At 34.5% G+C, this 21,244-nt stretch overlaps 2 long non-coding RNA genes across 3 annotated transcripts; one reads left to right on the forward strand and one right to left on the reverse strand.

Annotated features, from left to right (window-relative positions):
• Positions 1-3,730: 3,730 nt before the first annotated feature.
• LOC134536628 (uncharacterized) lies at positions 3,731-6,919 on the forward strand. Its single transcript, XR_010075829.1, has 2 exons — positions 3,731-3,830; positions 6,422-6,919. It is a non-coding gene; the product is annotated as an uncharacterized LOC134536628 (long non-coding RNA).
• Positions 6,920-9,653: 2,734 nt separating this feature from the next.
• LOC134536627 (uncharacterized) lies at positions 9,654-20,876 on the reverse strand. 2 transcript variants are annotated; one of them, XR_010075828.1, is made up of 6 exons: positions 19,983-20,870; positions 19,583-19,821; positions 18,192-18,299; positions 17,352-17,542; positions 16,494-16,737; positions 9,654-9,981 (listed from the first exon to the last, which is right to left on the reverse strand). It is a non-coding gene; the product is annotated as an uncharacterized LOC134536627 (long non-coding RNA). The 2 variants fall into 2 exon arrangements; XR_010075827.1 differs by lacking the exon at positions 9,654-9,981 and having other exon boundaries at positions 14,348-16,737; positions 19,983-20,876.
• Between the last annotated feature and the right edge of the window lie 368 nt (positions 20,877-21,244).

Here is a 21,244-nt window from a genome sequence, read left to right on the forward strand (position 1 = left end):
AATTACGTATGAAAATAAAGTGCGACTGAGTTGGGGTCGGCGCCGAGTTAATTAAAAGATTTCCGAAAACTTACACTATTGCTGAAATGTTGAAGAGATGCTAGAGTTGATGACCCGACGTTCGCGGAGCGCCCGACCCCTTCGAGCTCCAAACGGTAACTGAGCGCGAGACCGCCCTGCGGCCTCGCGCCTAACCACGTGAAACGCGGGAAAACCGACCCGGCCAGTTTTGGACTTAAAGACAAGTTACAAAATATATGCTTATAAAACAATTAGACATAATTTCCCTTACATGAATCCTCTTTTAAATTGTTATTAATTTAGTTGTTTTAATTTGACAAATAATTATATATACTTAGGCGCATTGCCACACCCGGCCAGGCGCTGACGTCGCTTTGGTGTTCGTCGCGGCGCACTTTCACACACTCACGCTCGGGCGTGTTCGGCGCACTTAAGAGTAAGTGTTGTTGTGACATAACGGCCTGTGCGAACCAGAGGGAGCACCGGCGGTCGGCGTCAGAATAATGCCAGTCCCCACACCGACGAGCATTTCTCCCGCTACGATAGTTTGGGGAGATAGTCAATGGTAACCCCTGCATCGACGAATAAGAACTTGCCCGCAGAAATACGTGTTGACAAGAGTAATCTAAGTTGACGACCTGTTATATTAATAATTTGAGGTCTGCGTACCCTCGTGAAAACATGTATAGTGGTCCTTTTTGTATTAGTCATGTTGTGTATAAATAGCATTTTAGTTAAATTATATTAATGATTATTTTGATGTTTGCTAACTTGCGCATTGACAGAGGTGTGTCGCATAATATTCAATAAGTCGAGGGGTCTTGTTATATACTTTCATTTGCACTCTGGAAATTTATGGACGTTAATTGCTTGTAACTTAGTTTTTGTTTTGACAGTGTACCCAGCGCCAAGCGCGGTGCCAAGTATGAGTGCACGGGGAATTGTGAAGTGAATTTGTTAAGCTGCATTCACGTGTCTCACGTTGCAATAATTCCTAAACGTTTCTGTTTGCAGACTTTTGCATCAGAGCCACGCCGCAAATATCAACTGTTTACATTTTTGTCATTAATGAAGTTGTAATGAATAATTTAATGTATAAGCGATAATAAATATGTTTTTACCATAGAGTTGTAATACTATTAGATGACATTTCGCCGTACTCTGTTCCATTCCTACTCCTTGCTCCCCTCGAGTGTTTAACACGAGAGGCTACAACCGTTAAAAAATTTGTTTACATACGAATTTTCTTTAAAATTTTGACAAATATAGGGAAAAAGCAGCGAGACTTTATGGACAATTTCATAGCTTGTTTGTACATACAAGTTATTGATTGGTACCGATATGGTCTCGCTAGCTCTATCGAGAAAATTAATGTTACATTTTAAACCTGCACATACACTTCATGCTTTTTCCCTATTTTTTTTTTCAATTAAAAATAAATTGTGTAAAAAAATAGTTATTTTTTTAAATGATTTTGGACTTCGTAAAATACTGGAAAAAAATGATAAGGATACCAACCAAAATGGTTTAGCATTTACCTACTTTAATTTAATACTTCAAAATGTAAGTTTTATAAGTATCGAAAATAAAAAGATCGTTTCTTGAAAACTAAATGTCGTATCGCAATGATTTTTGGATATATATATTTCTCATGATCTGTACGATTTACAATATATTCATGAAATGATAACTAAAAACATAAAAAACAAGGGAAATTTTATTTTAAGTAAGCCTGTGTCTTAAGGGGTAGCCTACATTTCACAAAGGGTTGAGGACCAACCCGAACATGCCCGAAAACTTCACCTTCGGCCAACTTCGTGACTTTGTTTTTATTTTCATAACAGCACGGCCATGTTGGTGGATATCAAAAACACTTATTAATAATAATTGTGAGGTTAAGTGTTTAATTCATAGAAAGAAAGTGCATATTTAGTAATAATCTTAAGATTATTATTCACTGTTATATTACAAGTATTCGTTATGTTCAGGATCTTTTAACGCACTAAATTAAAACAGCAAGCATCATGTACCTCGGGATCAAGTGAAAAACTTGGATATGAGATACTGAACTTTAACTAACTTTCAGATTTGCGTGTAAATTAAGAGATATGTATCATCATTTAGTTCATATTTTCTCTCTACAGGTTTTAAAGTTTAGTTTAGGTTGACGTAATTTTTTTCGTATCACGTGTCCAAATTGATCCCTTGGTTTTGTGGTACAAGATGCTTGCTGTTTTAATTTGTTACGTCGAAAGAGTATGGACATAACAAATACTAGAACATCACAAGACAAACAAATTATCTTAGGTGTTGTGAAATAATTTATTTTGTAACTGTTTTACATTCATATATAAATTGTAATAACACAAGTTAGTATGCCCATGTTCTTTCAATGTACCAAATCAAAACATCAAGCAAAATGTACCACAGGAACAATGTATACAATGACGCCACTCCCGCTGCCTGGTTTTAGCTTTTAATTAATTATTAGTATTGTAAAATATCTCAGGGTTTTTAACGGGGGTTCGGCCTCGTGGCTGCAGGCAGGAGTGCGTCTCGGAGTTTGAAAATTACGTTCAGAAATTACCTGGGCTGTTTAGGCCACCCAGGACGCCTTGAAAATAATTAATAAACAGATTATCAGAACACTGCACTTTATTCAACGTCGATACACTGGATGGTCCTTTTACTGGCCGCGTCCGTTGTCGTACCGCTGTGACACACGTAAACGCCGGCGAATAATACGCGCGACCAGGATAGGTTGCAAAGTGAATCGACGGGCTGAAGCTGTGGCTACGTGTCTCTGAGTAAGATTTAGCATACAGTCACAGAATTGTGGACGCGACAAATTATACAGAAAAGTTAACGAGTAGCGGAGTCCCTGTGATCAGGGTGGTTTGCAGCCTAGCCTGCGACAAAACTACAGACTCGAAAAGTTATGCAATCACGTCAGTGAGCGACGTACGCGTAAAGTCTCAATGCGTGGCAAGATAGTCACTTAAAACACACGTTGCCAATTACACTAAAACATGAAGAAAGTTACAATATGAAAGTTATTCAGTCTTTCACAAGATTCTCGACGATAACAATTAATGGGCTACTGGAGCCGAAAACTGCGTGTCAATATTACGCGGTCCTTAAACTGGACATGGCCTTACGTATTACGTTAAAAATCCCTAAAGGGAATTAAATATTAAGTTAAATGTCGCACGAAGTATCGTGCGACTTAAGTGGGGTCGGCGCCGAGCTAATTGAAAGGTTTGTAGAAACTTACACTATTGCTGAAAGGTTGATGAGAAACTAGAAGTGCTGGCCCGACGTTCGCGGAGCGTCCGACCCCGGAGAGCCCGCGACGAAGACTGACTCGAGACCGCCCGGCGGCCTCGCGCCTAAACGCGTGGAACGCGGGAAAACCGACCCGACCAGTTTCGGACTTAGAAACAAATTACACGACATATGCTTATAAGACAATTAGACATAATTACCCTTACATGAACACTTCTTTTAAATTGTTATTAATTTGGTTGTTCTAATTAACAAAATAATCAAGAGTTTAATTAGGCGCATTGCCACACCCGGCCGGGCGCTGTCGTCGTCGCGGCGTTCGTTGCGGTGCACTTTCTTACACTTTGTGAAGATCACGCTCGGGCGTGTTCGTCGCACTTCGGAGCCGTGTTGTTGTGGCATAACGACCTTTGCGGACCAGAGGGAGCACCGGCGGTTGGCGTCAACAAGATCATGCCTTCTGGATCAAGGGATGAATTTGAATATGTTATACGGAACTTTTACCAATTTCACTTTCGGGACGAGTATGTATCACAATATCATTATCACATTAATGATGACATTAACATGGCACATTTATGTCATTACCATTTCTGCATTATTATGTGACTAGCATGATTATATGGGGGTTTAAGTTTGGGAGTATTCTAATGCTTGTTTTGCACAAAATATGTTTGTGTATTAAACTAGCTTTCTGGTAACGTATTTTATGCTATGGCCATGCTTATTCTAGATTTAGAACATACCTACTACAGTATATATTTTACCTGTGGTATCATATTCTATACTTAAGAACAAGCCCTACCTGTACTAGTATAATAGAACACCATACTGAAGATATATTACATTTCATTATTATTTCTCAAGATATATATCTGATGTAACAGAAGCATATGAATGTCCTCCGTCCAAAAGTTTTTTTCCCAGTGTTTGTACTTTAAGAACGTACAGGTATGTGTGAATGCACAGGTATTATAATGTAAGCTTTAAACTTTGATTACTTGCTAACCTGTAGAAATTTAAAGTCTGTTTTCAGGATAAATTCAGGGCTATGACTAGTGTCAAAAAAAGTTTTTGTCTAATTTTTTTTTTTAGTTTGTGGAAAAGCCACAACGTAAGATTATTACCCACCTCTCTCCTAACAGCAAATAAAATGCACAGAGTAATTGTATTGTTTTGCGGCTTTTAAATGAATAAAGAAAAAATTCTGAAAAACTTTTTCTCACATCCTGACATGTATCGAAATATTTCCCAAGAGAATGTTGAGGTACTTTAAGTTGTTTATCGTTTTTAAAACTGCACAAGATTTTATTAAGTTTGTTTTAATCAACAGAAGTAAGAAGAGTAAAAATTATAACTTTTTTTTTTTACTTCCTGATATGTTTTTCAGTCATTACCCAAGAGAGCAATACTTGCAGCAAGAAACACATAACTCCATATGTGACAAAATCTGATTATGAGGCCCTTGTTTTTATTGAAGCAAGCTTTTTGCAAACACAGCAGGGACTCGCACATGGCGGCACTTGCGATATCGCAATCATGAATGTTAAAACTATAAAACTATTGGTAGACTGCTTGATGTAACACAGTGCTGTCTTACAAAATGATTCCAAAGCATTTCAGGAAGCAAAAGGTATTTTGTAATTTTTATTTTCTTGTTTGCAAAAAATCTGATAAACTGTAAAATTACAATGAACACAAAACACTACTACTTAATTACTATAACATTTTATAAAATCATAAAAATAAACCACCTACTTTTCTGGCTGCTTGTCTTAAGTTTACACAAAAAATATTTACTGTTCTGCCATTAATCTCACTTAGGGCCGCTTGCAGAGTCCCGCCTCAAAACTCCGAGAATTCTCCGAGTGCGAGTGGAGTGTGAGTGGAGTTCGAGATAGAATTGAATGATATTACTCGAGATTTCTCCGTGCGTTGCAGAGTTGTCAAATGGAGGTTCCTCGAAGCCGAGTGGAATTGTTACCACACGCCCGCAGGGAAAAATATTTCTCTCGATGTTCACCGCCTTGTAAATGTAATGTTTGTCTTTTTTATGTTGGTGATTTCATCCGAAACATCGATAGAGTTTTCCCGCTTCACTCTTTGAATTTTGAAAAATGGACCCGATGGTTATGAGAAAGTTTAGTACTGAAGAAAAGGATATATTGTGCAAGCTAGTACATAATCATAAATGCCTTGAAAACAAGCGAAGCGATGTCACATCAGTGACAGCAAAAAAGAAAGCCTGGGAGCAAATTGCGACGGAATTCAATGCGCAAGAATTCGTGCAAAAGGTGAAGTTTAGGTTCAATAAGGATGCATGATAAAATATCGCCAGGTTTGTACGCAATTTTAATCAATAGTTTTATCGGTGGTTAGAACTAAAGTACCTATCTGAAATAATTTTTGTCTAATGGCCTAACTTCACACTACAGAAAGGTATGTTTGTAAATTAATACTGCTTTTTTTCAAACAACATGTGTATGCTACTTGCTACTGGTGTTAAAACGTACACTCCTACATGTATGCCAGTTGAAATTATAAAAATCGTTAGATAATTCATCATTTTACCAATCATTATGTATGACCCCAAGCTGTGACCAATTATTTTGCTAGTACACAACTGAATTGAATTAAACATGTGTCGGGGTAATTATTCCATATCGCATATCCAAGTTTACTCCTTCATCTTGATGGCATGATCATGTGTTACACGATGCTTGAGTGTGTTGAAAGAGCCTGAAGATAACAAAAAAATCGTTGCCACACACAAACAATCTCGGGGTCTTATGGGAATAATTTTCTTGATGTGCATTTTACTATTACCATTATAATGCTACAAGTTTGTTTTGTCCAGGTTCCTTCAGTGTACTAAATTAAAACAAGCATCATGTACCACAGATACAATATATACGGTACAAGATCATTCCATCTGGATGAAAGAATAAACTTTGATATTACACTGAACGTTTACTCAATAAACTTTTATTTATTTGTTATTATTTCAGCTTTAACTTTTAACAATTAAGTATTAAGAAAGTTGGACACACTAAAATATCTAGTGCATATTTAACTTTAGTCCCTATTTTAGGAATTTATGCTTATTTTTTTATAGCGCACTTCGTTGCACTAAAAATATGCTGGGAAAATATGAAGAGGAAGGAGCTGGCTGCAGAATCCCGGTACAGAATGGGAACAGGGGGTGGACATTTCATCCTCAGCAAGCCTGCACTTGATGCAGCAGTGCCTCACTTAACGGAAAATCTTGGTTTTCTCTGGGACAGTGATGCTGTTGCGGTGGAAGAGGCAGCTGCTGCAAAGATCACTGTCCCAGAGGAGACTGCTGTGGAAGATGTGCCTCATGATCCAGCTCCTGCTACTTCAACTGCACCAGTCCCTCAGACTTCTGCCCAAGGCAACTATTTGAATATTGTATTGTGTCTGTTCTCATACTTTATTCAAAAGTAGCAAAATGTCCAGTGTACTGACTGATAACATGTGAGAAATTAGAAAATGGTGGTTTGAGTACTAATGATGCTTGATTGTCCTGCAGAACACAATTTTTCATTCCTAAAAGTAAATGGTCAGGATAAATACATTAAAATGCCACATATTTTATTTATTTATTTATTTAATATTTGTTGCGTGCCTTCCTACAGCTTATGGCCTTGGGTGGTAGGCACGATACAAACAACACTGATACATACAGACAGAACAAAACAATACAAAATACAAGACAACAAAAACAATACACACAACATGCAACATACAATTAGTAAATAATTTCTTTACAAATTTATAATGCAGGAAAAAAAAAACTAACTTGAAACAATATAATTATTAACCACAAAAAAAAATTAAGTTATGTATAGTTGTATTTGTTTAAATTTTATTGTGCTATCTAATACAGGAAAGAACCTTACATATTTATTGTAATTTTTAGTGATTCTGAATAATAGATCATTTGTTTTACTTAACGTACAAATTAAAGATTGCTTACGACTATTGAAAGTAGGTATTCTAATTCCAGTATTGTGAAGAAAATAATTACAATTAATTGTATTTTTGTAACAATTGTGCAAAAATAACTCATCATATCATCATCATGCTCCCCGATGAACTAACACATTGCTAAGGGTAGATGGCAAAATAGTTTGTGTTGGTTGATTGTGCAAAAGCCACTTATTGTAAGTGATAACAAACAGAATATTGTACAAGTAATGGGGAAAAAGAGGGATAGTACATAACGTAGTAGTTATCAACATTAGGAATGACTGACACCATCAATCTGAAGTCTGGTTACAAAATTACACTTTATAATGCATGTTTCAATCATATGTATTTGACTAATACTACACCCAATTCAGACTGAACATTTATATGCATTAGTTGAATTCTATCTCATTCGTGCACTTAGAAATTATAGGCTGATGTCGTATAATTTTAAATAATTAACATTTATGTGATAGAATCTTCAAACCCAAACCATAAAGGTGAATACTAATTGGCATATCTCAATAAACTTCTTAATTTAGAGGCAAATTTGTTAAACATTAATCTCACAGTAGATGATTATATTTTGTTTCTCATCCTCACTAAACATATTTGCATTCTTTGTATATTTCAGAAGACCCAGCTTCAGACAGTTCTTGTGAGGATGTTGCTCCTACTCTTCAGCCTCAATGCTCTACTACAGCTGCTAATTCACACAAAACCTTTATTTTGTATTTGGGTGTATGATTTTCAAGTCAATTGCATGCCAAATAATGTTGGGTATATTATTATTAAGTAATATATTACATACAAAGCAGACAATTGTATTGTTGTTTAAGAATGTCATGTTTGTATTAACTATGGTAATTAAAACCCAACAACTTATTCGTAGCAGATGTAATATTTTTCATATATTATTTTTCATCACACACTCATGAGTCATCAACGTACCTACCCAGTGGTAATAATGATGTTTCACTTTACGTAAAGTTGGTGAATGGAGCATTGTTAAATACATGCAACAATGTTAACACCATTAAGAGAAAATTGAGACGAATAAGTCAATCTTCACTTGGGAAACATAATTAACTTTTCCATCCATTTGTACATTTATGTATTTTGTTTTCGTTAAATGTATCTACTGATATTTTAGTGTTATCAAATTTCATAGTGAAATCTCGTTCCTAGTTATTTCAGTGATTAACCCCAATTGTACAATTCTCTGATACCACACATCAAATATGAGCATAGTGTATATCTAAAATTTGTAGCCCTGGTGTTTACTTAAACCACCACTTACATTTACTTAATAGGTTCAAAGTTAGACAGCAAAATGTGCCATTTTGAATTTAAAGGTCAACAAAATGAACAATGAATTGGACAGTTTTGTTATACATAAAAGTTTTTCACTTGGACCACAGCACTTATGAAAATCAAAGTATTTACTATTTATGTACAAATATATATATATATATTTATTTATTTATTATAAAACAGGGTGTGCTGAATCACAAAACGTATGAGCCAGAATGAGTTACAATAACATGTCAGGTTTACTTAAAGGGGTACGAAACACACATTAATACCACATCCCGTAATTCAAAATCCAAAAACATCAACTCACAGAAATTGAACATTTTCAGATGCATACTGAAAGTAATAAACATAAAGTAGCGGTATGTGAAATATGTATGTAATGTACATGTATGTGTACATGAAATGTTTTAGCTGATGGAAATTACATACGGCATGCAATATAAATTAATGTGTGTGGCAGAGCGTTTAAATAAAAGTAACAATTTAAATAAATAATAACATGCCAAGGTGACCATAAAGTATTTTGTATTGTGTAACCATATTATAAATACATGAAATACATATATAGTAGCAGTCAACATCAGATCTCAAACAGATATGGCTAAAGGTCTCCAGAGAAACATCAGACAGAAATGTACAAGAATTATGAAGGGCTTTTAACAGTGTGTACTATGTTGTGATTTGTGTTAATAGTATTGAAATACTAAGATCGTGAATAAAATTAACAACTTAAAAATTGTTGCCACACGAAATAACTTACACTACACAATCAATTTTATTTATTTATATATATATATATATATATATATATATATACACACACACACATTAAAAAGTTATAGTTCAATAGGTTCCATAACAATATTTCTTGATATTATCTTGTTATGTATTAATGCATGATTATTAAACAATTAAAACAACTGTAACAAGGAAAATTTTAAAATGTAAAATCTTTGCTTTTAGCATTGCATTTAAAAGATTTGTAGCTGTACTTTTGTATTTTCATATCTTTACCCTTCTTGTCAAAAATAAAAACATTGTAGAAGAATATTGTTATTTATTTTTAAACAAACAAGGGTAGTTCAGTGGTAAACCACATGAGTGCTTACTACAAGCCTAGGCAAAGTTTGCCCACAATTTCCCTGAAATGTGTTTGTCTAAATAACATGCAAAATCATTAAATAATAAATTATCTTCAATATGATGTAATTTCTGCATGTATGAATGTTCCTGGTCATGCCCACCGAGGATGATGACACTGCTCTGCGCACACAGCTGGCACACGAGGGGCTGGAACTGCACGTTGCCGCTGAGGGGCAGCACCGAGCACTTGAGTGGAGCCATGACTGGCGGCAGCAACAGGAACTGCAAAACAATCAACTAATTTTCAATGTTCCATTTGGAAACTTTCTTACCCAACACATCAAAGTATTTCAATCATGAAACCAGTTTTTACCAACTGATTCCCAATGTATTTTGCATAATAGTTGAATTCACAGTTTCCTACCTATTTTCACCACACCTGTATATCTAAATGTTATTAAACAAATATATTTTATATTACTTTTCTTTCTTAATATATAAACCATTTTAACTAAACAAAAGTAAAATGAAATAATATCCTGCAATACAATCCTATATCATAGGTAAGTGAACAAAATTAAACTTGAGACAACATAAATATGTTTGCACAATAATACTTTTAACAAAACATTACTTATTTCATCAAGTTATAATACAAAAGAATCGAAAAGCAAAAATATAAACAAATGTACCTCTTTACTCAGACATTTGTAGAAGGCTGCATTATTAGAAAGTTCATGTAAAATCTCTTCATTTAATTTACATTTGTTTACAAGTTGGAAACAAAATGCCAGGGCCTGTAGGTATGTGAAGGATTAAAGAAACTGCAATGGAATGGCTTAGCAACAAATGAAGATATCATTGAATTATTCATAATCATAAGTAGCCATAACACTGAGTGCAAAAATCATAAAATATTCATTCCAGCCCAACAAAACTATTATGAAATGGTGCGATCAAGGTCAGATTTCAAAAAACAACGTGAAACAATGTGTGTAAAAATCATTTCAAAGCAGCTAACTGAAATGCCGGATGATGAACTCGTTCCTGATGGCCATGACGCGCCCAGCGGGCTGATTACGAGCACACACTTTGCGTTATAAGTTGCGATAAATAACGAAGGTTTGCGAAGAATATCGCAGGAACCAGCAACGTGATTACGAACACATCGTGTTTCGTTAAACTTCGAATATTGATGACGTTGTGGCGGTATATATCGCAAACTTTGATTACGAGCACACTTTTCAAGTGATATTTATCGCACCGGAGCTACGTTATATATCACGGGCATTTCAAGTGGTGATACGAAGCGATTGTGAGGTAAGTGATATAATTACTCTTAAAAATAATGTCCTCCCGTCCTAAAAACGGCATTATAATCGCACATTATTGTTTTAAATATAGTCGAGTACGATGTAAAGCGATGAAGTTAAACGAAAACAATTGTTTTAGGTTAGCGTGTGTATATTTAAAACTCGAACATTATTTTTAAAGTGCTATTTCTGTTTATTAATTGTACCATGAAATCATTGTTTTCAATGCATAGTTTGTGTGGAATAATTATGAAGTGGTTTAAATACGATCAAAGTAGGTAAGAATAATATTAATAAATGCTGTGTCATAGCTTATCAAATTAATCCTAACCTAAAGAGCGATATTATTTACATGCACATTATGAACTCAACATAGCTATAAATAGTTCAAATAGGCTACTTATGTATATTTAGTGTTCGGGTATTTGCTCAACATGCATTTTTGTTTAATCTGTGCGCTTGTAGACTTCAGACAGTAAATTGTATATTTCTTTATTTAGTTTCAGAAGGCTATTTCCGGCCTCCTTGTGTGTTCAATTGTGCAATACATTTTTCATTTGTGCTCATTCATTTACATATTGGCTCTATCACCTAAATGTGTTAACATTGGTAATTGTTAACAAGTGGGGCTGATCATAAAACAAATAACTTGATGAATAATTTATTTATGAATTCCCCTCCTTAAACAGGATGATTCTATTAAATAACATTTCGAGCTTTTATGTAGGGGAGGCGAGGCTTTATTATAAAAATAAGTTTATGAAGACGGTAATTTTGAGTTCCTATTATTAACCTTGATACTTATTTCTGTTGAGATATTTCAAGTTGTTTACTGTTTAAATTGTTGGTTATGTGTGGTTAGCTACACTTCAAATACTGCAAACCTATTCATGTCTACAGTTGGTTAGGTTAGCTACATTTTAAATATTGTATAATGAGGTAAATATGGTGAAAAGCTACTTGTCCATATGTTTTTTTAAAATTATTTATTAGTTTTCAGACATTAATTCCAATAATTAACATAGGCTATCAATACTGTAACATTGTTTTACTAATAGAAAATTAAGCTTACCTCACCTAACCAACCATCCACACATATTTTGTAGTACAATTAATGTAACTAACCTAACTTAACTTACCATTCACACAGATCCACACTATTTATTTGTTATTTTTAATTCATCTAACAAACTTAATGGTGGGAATGGCTGGTTTGATTAGGTTAATTATAAATACTTGAAAGTAGTGTAGACAGTTTATTAGGTTATGGTAGTTATATTAAATATACTGTGAACTCATTTTAACAGTTTTTAAGAATTATATATTGTAACACAGCTAACTCTAACCTAACCAACCACACTACAGTTTATACCTATTATTTTTGTTGGTAACATAACTTAAGAAACAGTTCACAAAATCACACAGTAAGTATTTTTAATGTAGCTTACTTAAGCCAACCAATCATTCTCATGTCTAAATTTTTTGATTTACCTAACCTAACAAGCTATTAAAATGGCATATTTCTAGTTTAACTGCTTGAAGAATTACAACACACTCATGGAGAATTGTTGGAAAAGAAGTCGAAAAGTTAAAATTGTTTTTAGAAATTAAAGAAAAATGAATGCAGTTATGCGTTACATCGAGGAATATTAGCTCAATAATATCATCTTAAAAATTATTTTTATTAATCAGGCCCTCTTGTTAACAATTAGTAGCCTACCAAACTATATTACACTAATTTAGTTAATGTTTGAAAATATTTCAGGTTCTACACAATGGCCTTTGCTGCCTTTCTGCTAAATATCGAACTGGAGGAGAAGGCAGAGAAGATTGTTAAGAAACCATCAAAATCCCTTCGAATTGCCAGATTGCACCCTCATAGCAGTTGGAAAACCTTAGAAAATGAAGAAACATGAAGAAACGAGCTATGCAATTTAATAAATACTTTGTTATCAAGTTTGTTGCATTTATTAAAGAAATTGTGAAAATAAGTGTTCACTCATTTCCATGTTTGTATACAAAAAATTATTTCTTAACACAATATTTTCTCATAATTGGCAATTTTAGCACATGCCTCCAGCATGCCTTTTAACTTTTCTTTAAGTTCTTTGATGCCTTTTTAATCAAATTGCTGGTTGCCATTTCAGAAGCACATATTCCCAATGCTCCTCATCAGCTGCCAGCTGTCTTTCTTGAATGTTGTTTATCAGCTGCCAGCTATCTTTCTTGAATGCTGCTCAACTGATCTTTTTTTATTATTTTTAAATTGTACTATTGATCATTATCAGTATGAATTGTATAGGTTACACTAGGTATCATAGATGCAGAGTTATAATAAAGGAGGTGCTAATAACAAAGTACAGATTCTATAAAGTAAGCTGACTAAAAGAATTATCAAGGTTTTTCCAGTCAAAGATTTCACAATGCTTGTATATAACCATTCTTTACTTTTTTTTTTGTGTAAACAAGATATAACATGGAAGAATTTCATTAGACTAGCTGACTATCAATGCAAGTTCCAGCAGGTACAACTGCTTGTTGTTGCCAGTGAGCCCATTTGTATACAGTATAGACATTGTTTCATGTGGACGAATATAAAAAAAAATATTTTGAACTAATTTTTATTATTGTAAGTTTAGAATCAATGTAGGTATGTTTATTGAGACTGAGACAAGTACAAACAAATTAAATGACACACATTGCATTTAGCTAGATAATTCAGGAACAAATATTGACTTACTTAGTATGATTCATCTTGCGATAAAGTTTGGTACAGCTCCATTCCTTGCACCTCCCCAGTCAACACTCTGCATCTTATGAATTTTTATCATCACTCACTGTTCTTATCTTTCTATTTATCATCAGAATAACCAATAACCATTAAATCTGTGCTTAGATGTGTGTGAACATTAAAATAAGCAATTTTTGAGCTAGTATTTAGAGATCAAATCATATGTTTCTTAAAATATGTGATGAAGCATTTGAACAGCTTATTTAACTATATTAAGTAAAATTTAACTTAAATAAAAGACTAATACAGTAAATTAATATGTAACTGATTGTGACTGATGGCCATTATAACAAATATGCATAAAAAACTCTTAGGTTTCTTGGCTATCTTATGAAAACACAAGGATTGTAAGAGGTCTTGTTTTAATAATGAACCTACCAGGGGTATATGCAGGGGCAAGAGGAATATATGCCTCCCCCAAAATCCTAAAAGAAAAATCTATATTCCCCCCCCCCCCCCCCCCCACCACCCAAAAAAAATAAAGCCAACAGGCTAAGTGCTTCTATACCACTTTCCTCCTCCCCATCCCCCTTCCTCCCTCATAACAAAATTCTGCATACACTTCTGAGTAGAACAACTTTAATTTTAATTTTTTTTAATATGAACTATTAACACTTCCATGTTTATGCAAGTCATTTTTTTGTGTTTCATTTTAAATGTAGCACACCTCCAATTTCTCTCTGTCAACTTTCAGGTATCTTAACTACTTAATTTTCACCACTCTTATTTTAAACCCACTACACCAATCTCAAAAAACAAAATTGGAAGCATACCAGTATTGAAAAAAATATATATTTAATTTTCAAATAAATATTTGGAAAAGTATAGGATAAACAAAATGCATGACTAACACAATATAATGTCTACCAGAGGTTGAGGGACAAAACCACCTTCTAGAATCTACATCATTCCCAATGATGCTGTACCGAAGATTTGGATAATTCACTGGTCAAGGCTGCTCAGAAATATAACTTGGATAATATTGCCAGCTGTTATCTTAGCAGCTATTGCTTAAGCTGCTCTTTTTATTGCAGCATATATCATGTTGATCCATTACTGAAATTAAAAAAAATGGATTAAATAATTGGAATGCATGTACATGAGAAATTGTTCAAACTGAATATTATTTTACATATTAAACCATCAATTTCTAAACTTGCTGAGAAAAAGTAATCTATTAATTTATCTTAATGGAAAAAAAAGGGGGAGGGGAGAATTAAAATTATTGAATATTTCTAGACAGTTTTTAAAATAATTGCAGCATATTAATAATTTACATACATGTTGGATCATTAACCAACTTGAATGCCATCTTGAAAACAAAGTTGTTTACTCAGTACTTACTCTAATTACTCAGTACTTAGTTTCACTTGTTTAAGTCATTGGTGAGATTAAATTAAACAGCAATTAAAAAAAACATAGCAATGAACTTTCATATCCTCAGATTATAAAAATAAACTGTTCTTACACTGAAAATTTTCAAGAACTGTTCCATAATAACTGTTTAAAATGTCAATCTTTTTAAATTGAAACATTATGGGCCTAATTTTATCCTTAGAATATGCAACCCAATACACTGAGTTTAAAACAGACTTCAAAAAATGAAAATACAAAAAGTAGCCCATATCTTCTCCATTGTAATTGAAGGCTGCTGCTTACATAAAAATTGTAATGCTATATTCACTAAAGAAAAAAAAAAGAAAACTAATATTTTGCCAATGGTCAATGGTTTTTAATGTCCCTAAACGTTTGTTAAGCCTCTTTGTCAGTTAAATCCACAGATACATGCAAGCTTCACATTCATTATTTGAAGAAAAATTGGCTGCAAACTCTCTGTGGCTCTTAATAAACCACACCATGATTTCTGTTGGGCAGCAGTAACTTTACCAGTGCCACTCTAAGGCTTATTTTAACTGAGAACACAAATATTCAACACAGTGTCCTCTTTAATAGCGGCATGTGCACTCTAGTCAAGAAAACCACAAATTTAAATAATTTACTGTAATTAAACTTTACCAAGTGTACGAAGGGAGTAAAAAATGTTTGAGTGACCTATAATATAAATATTAGCAAAATTATTTTTATTTACGAATGGTACTAATATCTTGGAAACATTGTTTCAAAACACTTGTATATAAAATATACGAAAGCACATGAGTATTAAAATATATTTATAAAATTTTAACTGATTAGATTACATAAACTAGAAAGCTCACCGCTGGAAATATGTTAAAAAGTGTAGTTTTTATTAGGTATGCTAATAACCACTTAAATATATCATCAACCACATATATGTATAACTTTGAAGTATAAGGTTATGTTTTTACACAAGCACACAAAACTTGACTAAATATTTTTTTTAATTCCACTCTTCATATCATATCAATAATAGGTAAAATAAAAACAGACACGGGTTCGTGGTAATTAGTTGTTCCTTTAATTTTGTAACCTGTAGAGTGGCCTCATTTTCATTCTATTGAAGTTTAAACATGCTTCTCGTTCGATGTTTATGTTTACATGGCAAGACGCAGTTAGCCACAATGACGACGCGAAATCTTTAACTGCATTTTTGATTTAAACTTCTACGAAAAAGGCAGCAAAAAAAGCTTTAAAGACTTTATTTAAGAAATTAGTGCGTTAAAAAAGAATATTTTGTTCCCAGTAACACTAAGTATTCATGATTCACTTACAAAATAGTCTGTTCGACGAACATATTAATTGTTCAATTGTTGCTTGTCCTCTGACGTCATGGATTCGTATCGCAGGTCAGCGTTACCGTGGAAAATAACGAAACGCATATCGCAAGGTGGGTCGTAATCACCAAATGCGATACGTGTTTCGTTACCGCGTGAAGAATAACGCTAGTCGTCGATAGTGTTCGTAATCAGCCCGCAGGTCGCAGAGGAACTGGTGGGATTGGCACATCATTGTTGCCTGTAACAAACCAATCAATATATTAGAATGCAGGCAATAATTGTTTATAGGTACATTATCATTACTATAATGTAAATGGTCTCTACCTTAGCTTGTTTCAATTATAAAACATGTTTGTTTTACACACACACACACACACGCATGCTCTCTCACACACACATACACACACATATACACACACAAGTTGTGTATAAACAACAAAAGACACCATCAGAAAAATACAGCAAAAAGCTTTTCATCTGGCATGCTATGATTTGCCACTTTCTGTAATGTAGCACCAGTCGAGCCCCTAATTTGCAGATTTCTTCAGGTGGATTTTGCCAGTTGACCTTGGCTACCAAGATATCTAGTTTGCTTCAATGTTTATTGCCATTGCCTGTTTAAATATTTGTATAGTGTTCCTATTTTATAGCTGTTTATATATCACATGTATAGGTACAAAAACATTTGTATTTTCAAAGAGGAAGTAATATGTAATAAACATCATTGCAATTCACAAAATGAACAAGTATTTGTACTATGCACTTCATTTGCAAATAATACACTAAGTTACAGGGAAGAAAACCCAGGTGTCGCCAATACTAATTAATAATATATAACAAAACACCTCTCACCTGCAGCTCAGCTTCTTCCATATAATCATTGTGCCTGATACCAATGCTGTGACAAATGGCACAGACAACAATGATAGCTGCTGTCGTCTGCAGCTTGTTTCGTAAAACAAGCTGCAAGCAGGGAAAGCGCTGCTTCCAAACACTGAACATCCTTTCCACCGATTCCTCGTCCGAGCATGAGCCATGAGTACCTGTGTGATTACCTTAATGTGTATCATTACTACACATAATATGTACATTATACACATGTAAAACATGCTGGTTCACACTGTATTCAATAGAGACAACCTTAATATCACAGTTGAAACCAGCAATGGCGAATGTCACAAAAGTTTTAAATTAATCTTCCCTAGTGCAAATAACTTTCAAAGAATGTATTAATACTATATATGTATGTGTGTGTGTGTGTGTGTGTGTGTGCGTGCAAACATATATTTGTATGTATAGATTAACTATCTAATATAATTTCCAAAATGTAACATTTAATTAACAATAATTGAAAATATGTTCATAACAATAACAATCTGGCTGTAGAAGAAAATGTTTCTCCCTTGCTTGGTGGTTTTACAATAATAGATGTTTGCACTACAAAACTTTGCTGTAGTCTATTTGCACCATACTTCACTTTGCCAAAACAATTACGTTGAAGTTTAGAAATGAGTAAAGCTAAGGTGTTGGAGCAACAAATTTTGTTGCGAGCTTTAAGAGTTAGTATATGGAGATTAGTCCAGTTATGACACATTTGAAAACAATATATTATATATGTATTTCACATTATTTAATTTAATCACACTTGCAGCTTTAAAAATGCTGTTAATGTTGTTATGAAATATGTCATACCTCTGCTCTGCATCTGTACGGACTGACTGCTCTGGTATGGGCATGAACAGGTATGGCAACTGTGGGTCTCCCAGCAGCAGTCCCTGCACACGCCCATCTTCGAATAAGCTAGAGAACATTTCAAGAATATCATAAACACAAATTGTTTCAAACTAACCATGTTTTTCTAGTTACTAGTAGTACATACAATTGTGACAGCTATTTATATATGTGTATAAAGTATAAACATATACCAGAAAGTGCCACTCCCACTACTGGAATAATTTGGGTAAGGCACATTATGCTTCCTTGAGCAAAGATTGGAGCGAATGTCACACCTGTCCACCAACAATTTGATATTATTCTGAAGAACAGTCTGTTTTCAGTAAAAAAAACTTACAGTTCCACTTTTTTTTTTAAATATTTCCTCACATTTACTTACATTTTCTTAAAATCATACTTTCAGAACATACTATTACACCTTATGTACCTACACAAATATTAGTGTAAATGGTGAGATCAGTTGGTTACATTGGCCATGTCAACAAATCATGAATACAAGTGAACAGTTGGTGAGCTATGTTAACAATGCTATACATTAGAAAGAATGGATAGTATGAGGTTTAAGTTCTGTATCAAATATCCAAGTGTTTCCTTTGATCCTGATGGCAGGATCCTGTATACATTGATCCTTAGATAATGGAAGTTTGATGTTATCAATTACTACGTCACTAGGTAATTTACAAAAAAAAAACTCTTGTCATATAACAATTCATTATGATATATATATATAAACACACACAAAAAACGGCATTTCCACAAGACCAGTGGCATAATTTGTTTTTAAAGCGAAATTCTAGGGTTAATGTCAAGGATCTTTTGATGTAGTAATTTAAAACAGCATTATGTACCACATGATGAATTCAGAGCCAAGGAATGAACTTGGTAAGGTGATATGGAATAATAACCATGCAGGTGACCTAACCAATAACACTATTTCCAGGTTATTTACATGTACCTAACCTTGCAAAACAGACCTTTTTCTTAATATCATACACACATCCTTACAACTTGTAAAATATATAAAATACTCAAAGCTACTTAAGGTATCAATTTAATTCAATGATACAAAAATATGTCACGAAAATAACACAATAATGTGAGGATTTTAATTTTACATAATATAGGGTGGCTTTTAGAATTACCAGATTCAAGAAAACGCTCTTGAAAAATTGAAATACATTACAATCAAGCTACATGAAAGAACTATGTGCTAACATGAATATTGTATTAAGTATTGAAATAAATACAAACTAGACAAATTATTACATTTTATCTCACAGTTAACATTTCATATTAAGGTCTGTCACGAAACATGATTCAATATGCCTTAACAATGTTTACCTACGTACCTGTATACTTCTCCCCGAGCACCGCCAGGGCTTTTGATTTTAATGCGCGTGCAGTCAATTACTCCTGTAACACCGGGAAAGTGTGCAATGTTGTAAAATCGTAGCTTGTTCAAGCGAAATTCATCGCCAGTGGGAAACCGTATCAGATGTCGTGTATGTTGCGCTAAACCGACAGAGATACGTCTGATAATTCGGGAAACTGTGGACTCGCTAACGCCTGTTCAATCGCCTGCCACCATCTGTAAATAGTATTTCACATTGCACCGATATGTGCCTATGCAAACCACAAATTAAACACCACATACTGAAGTGTACTTAGGCTAACCTAGGCAAAGAGTGAGAGATGGTATTATTGTAAACAAAAGGTATTGGTTAGTAACTATGATTTCTGACTGATTACCTGGAAAGTGCCTGTTGCGTAAAATCGCAAGGCAATTAGCAGCTGCAGGACAGGCGGTAGCGGTAATCCTCGACGACTCCGTGGTTCTTCAAACACTAGCAAAGGCAGAATGTGATGCCGAACATCCTTGGTAAAACGATATCGTCGTTTGAACTGCACGTCACTAAAACACTCCAGTGGATTTTCAAAATCCCTCAAATACCGACGTGGATCCCTGGCAACGTTTCTTTCTTCATTTTCTAGAAAAAATTCATCAATTAAATCAAGAAATTCCACATCAATTGGTTCTAACAACGCAGCCATCTTGAATGTTTTTCCATATTTCACTCCGAGGGCCCTCGGAGTGCGGTTGCGCGTACACTCCAACTATCCTTCGTTTTTACTCGGTTTCATTCGGATATTACTTCGTTTTTACTCCGTTCTCGACTGTGCAATGAAAATTCCTCCACTCAAACTCCACTCGCACTCGGAGAATTCTCGGAACGACTCTGCAAGCCGCCCTTAGTGTTGCAGCATACAGTATCACAAAATGCAGTCACTACTACAATCACCACACGTTTATATTCTATACATCTACCTGAGAAACATTAAGAGCTAAGTGCGGTTAACTTTTGTTACCATTTGTATTTATAAGCAGTAGTAGTTTTTTTTTTAATTAATGTGTAGGTGCTGACGACAGTCGTCGTACCCTACCAGATACAGAGGCCGTACCTGGCCACCGACGCGGGCCTGAGGGGGCCTGTTTTCCCCCCCAGTGAACCCCAGTGTGTGCGACGGCCAGGGACGCACCCGCGTGCGCCCTAGCATGCCAACGAGTGTTTTTTCTATGTGACTTTATCTTTTATTTCAGTGTGTATATATTTGTAAACGATTAAGGGATTTGAATGTGTGTAATTAACTTATTTTATTTATTATTCATTGTGCAAGTTCGCTGTGTAATTAATGTCTCGTGTATGTCTTTGTAAATAATTCAATAACTTTTTCTGAAGTGTTTCGCCGTAGTATGTAATTGCAGCCTGGCGCGCCGCGGGACGGAGCTCTCTCCCACGCCGGCCGATTTTCCCCTCCCTCCCCGCCACCCGCGGGCGCCGGCCCGCGGGCGAGCGGGGAGAGGCAGTCGCGTCCTGGTCTCGAGCGGAGACAGACGTGTTCGTTGCTCCGCGAGCAGTTTCTGTTATGGACTTTGTCTCCAGATTGCCATTTATATGACTTATTCTCTACATTCTCAGTACTTGTAATTGTTTCTGTTTGTTGCAGGTATG

Source organism: Bacillus rossius, chromosome 11 (genome assembly GCF_032445375.1).
Source record: "Bacillus rossius redtenbacheri isolate Brsri chromosome 11, Brsri_v3, whole genome shotgun sequence".
Taxonomy (NCBI): Eukaryota; Metazoa; Arthropoda; class Insecta; order Phasmatodea; family Bacillidae; genus Bacillus; species Bacillus rossius.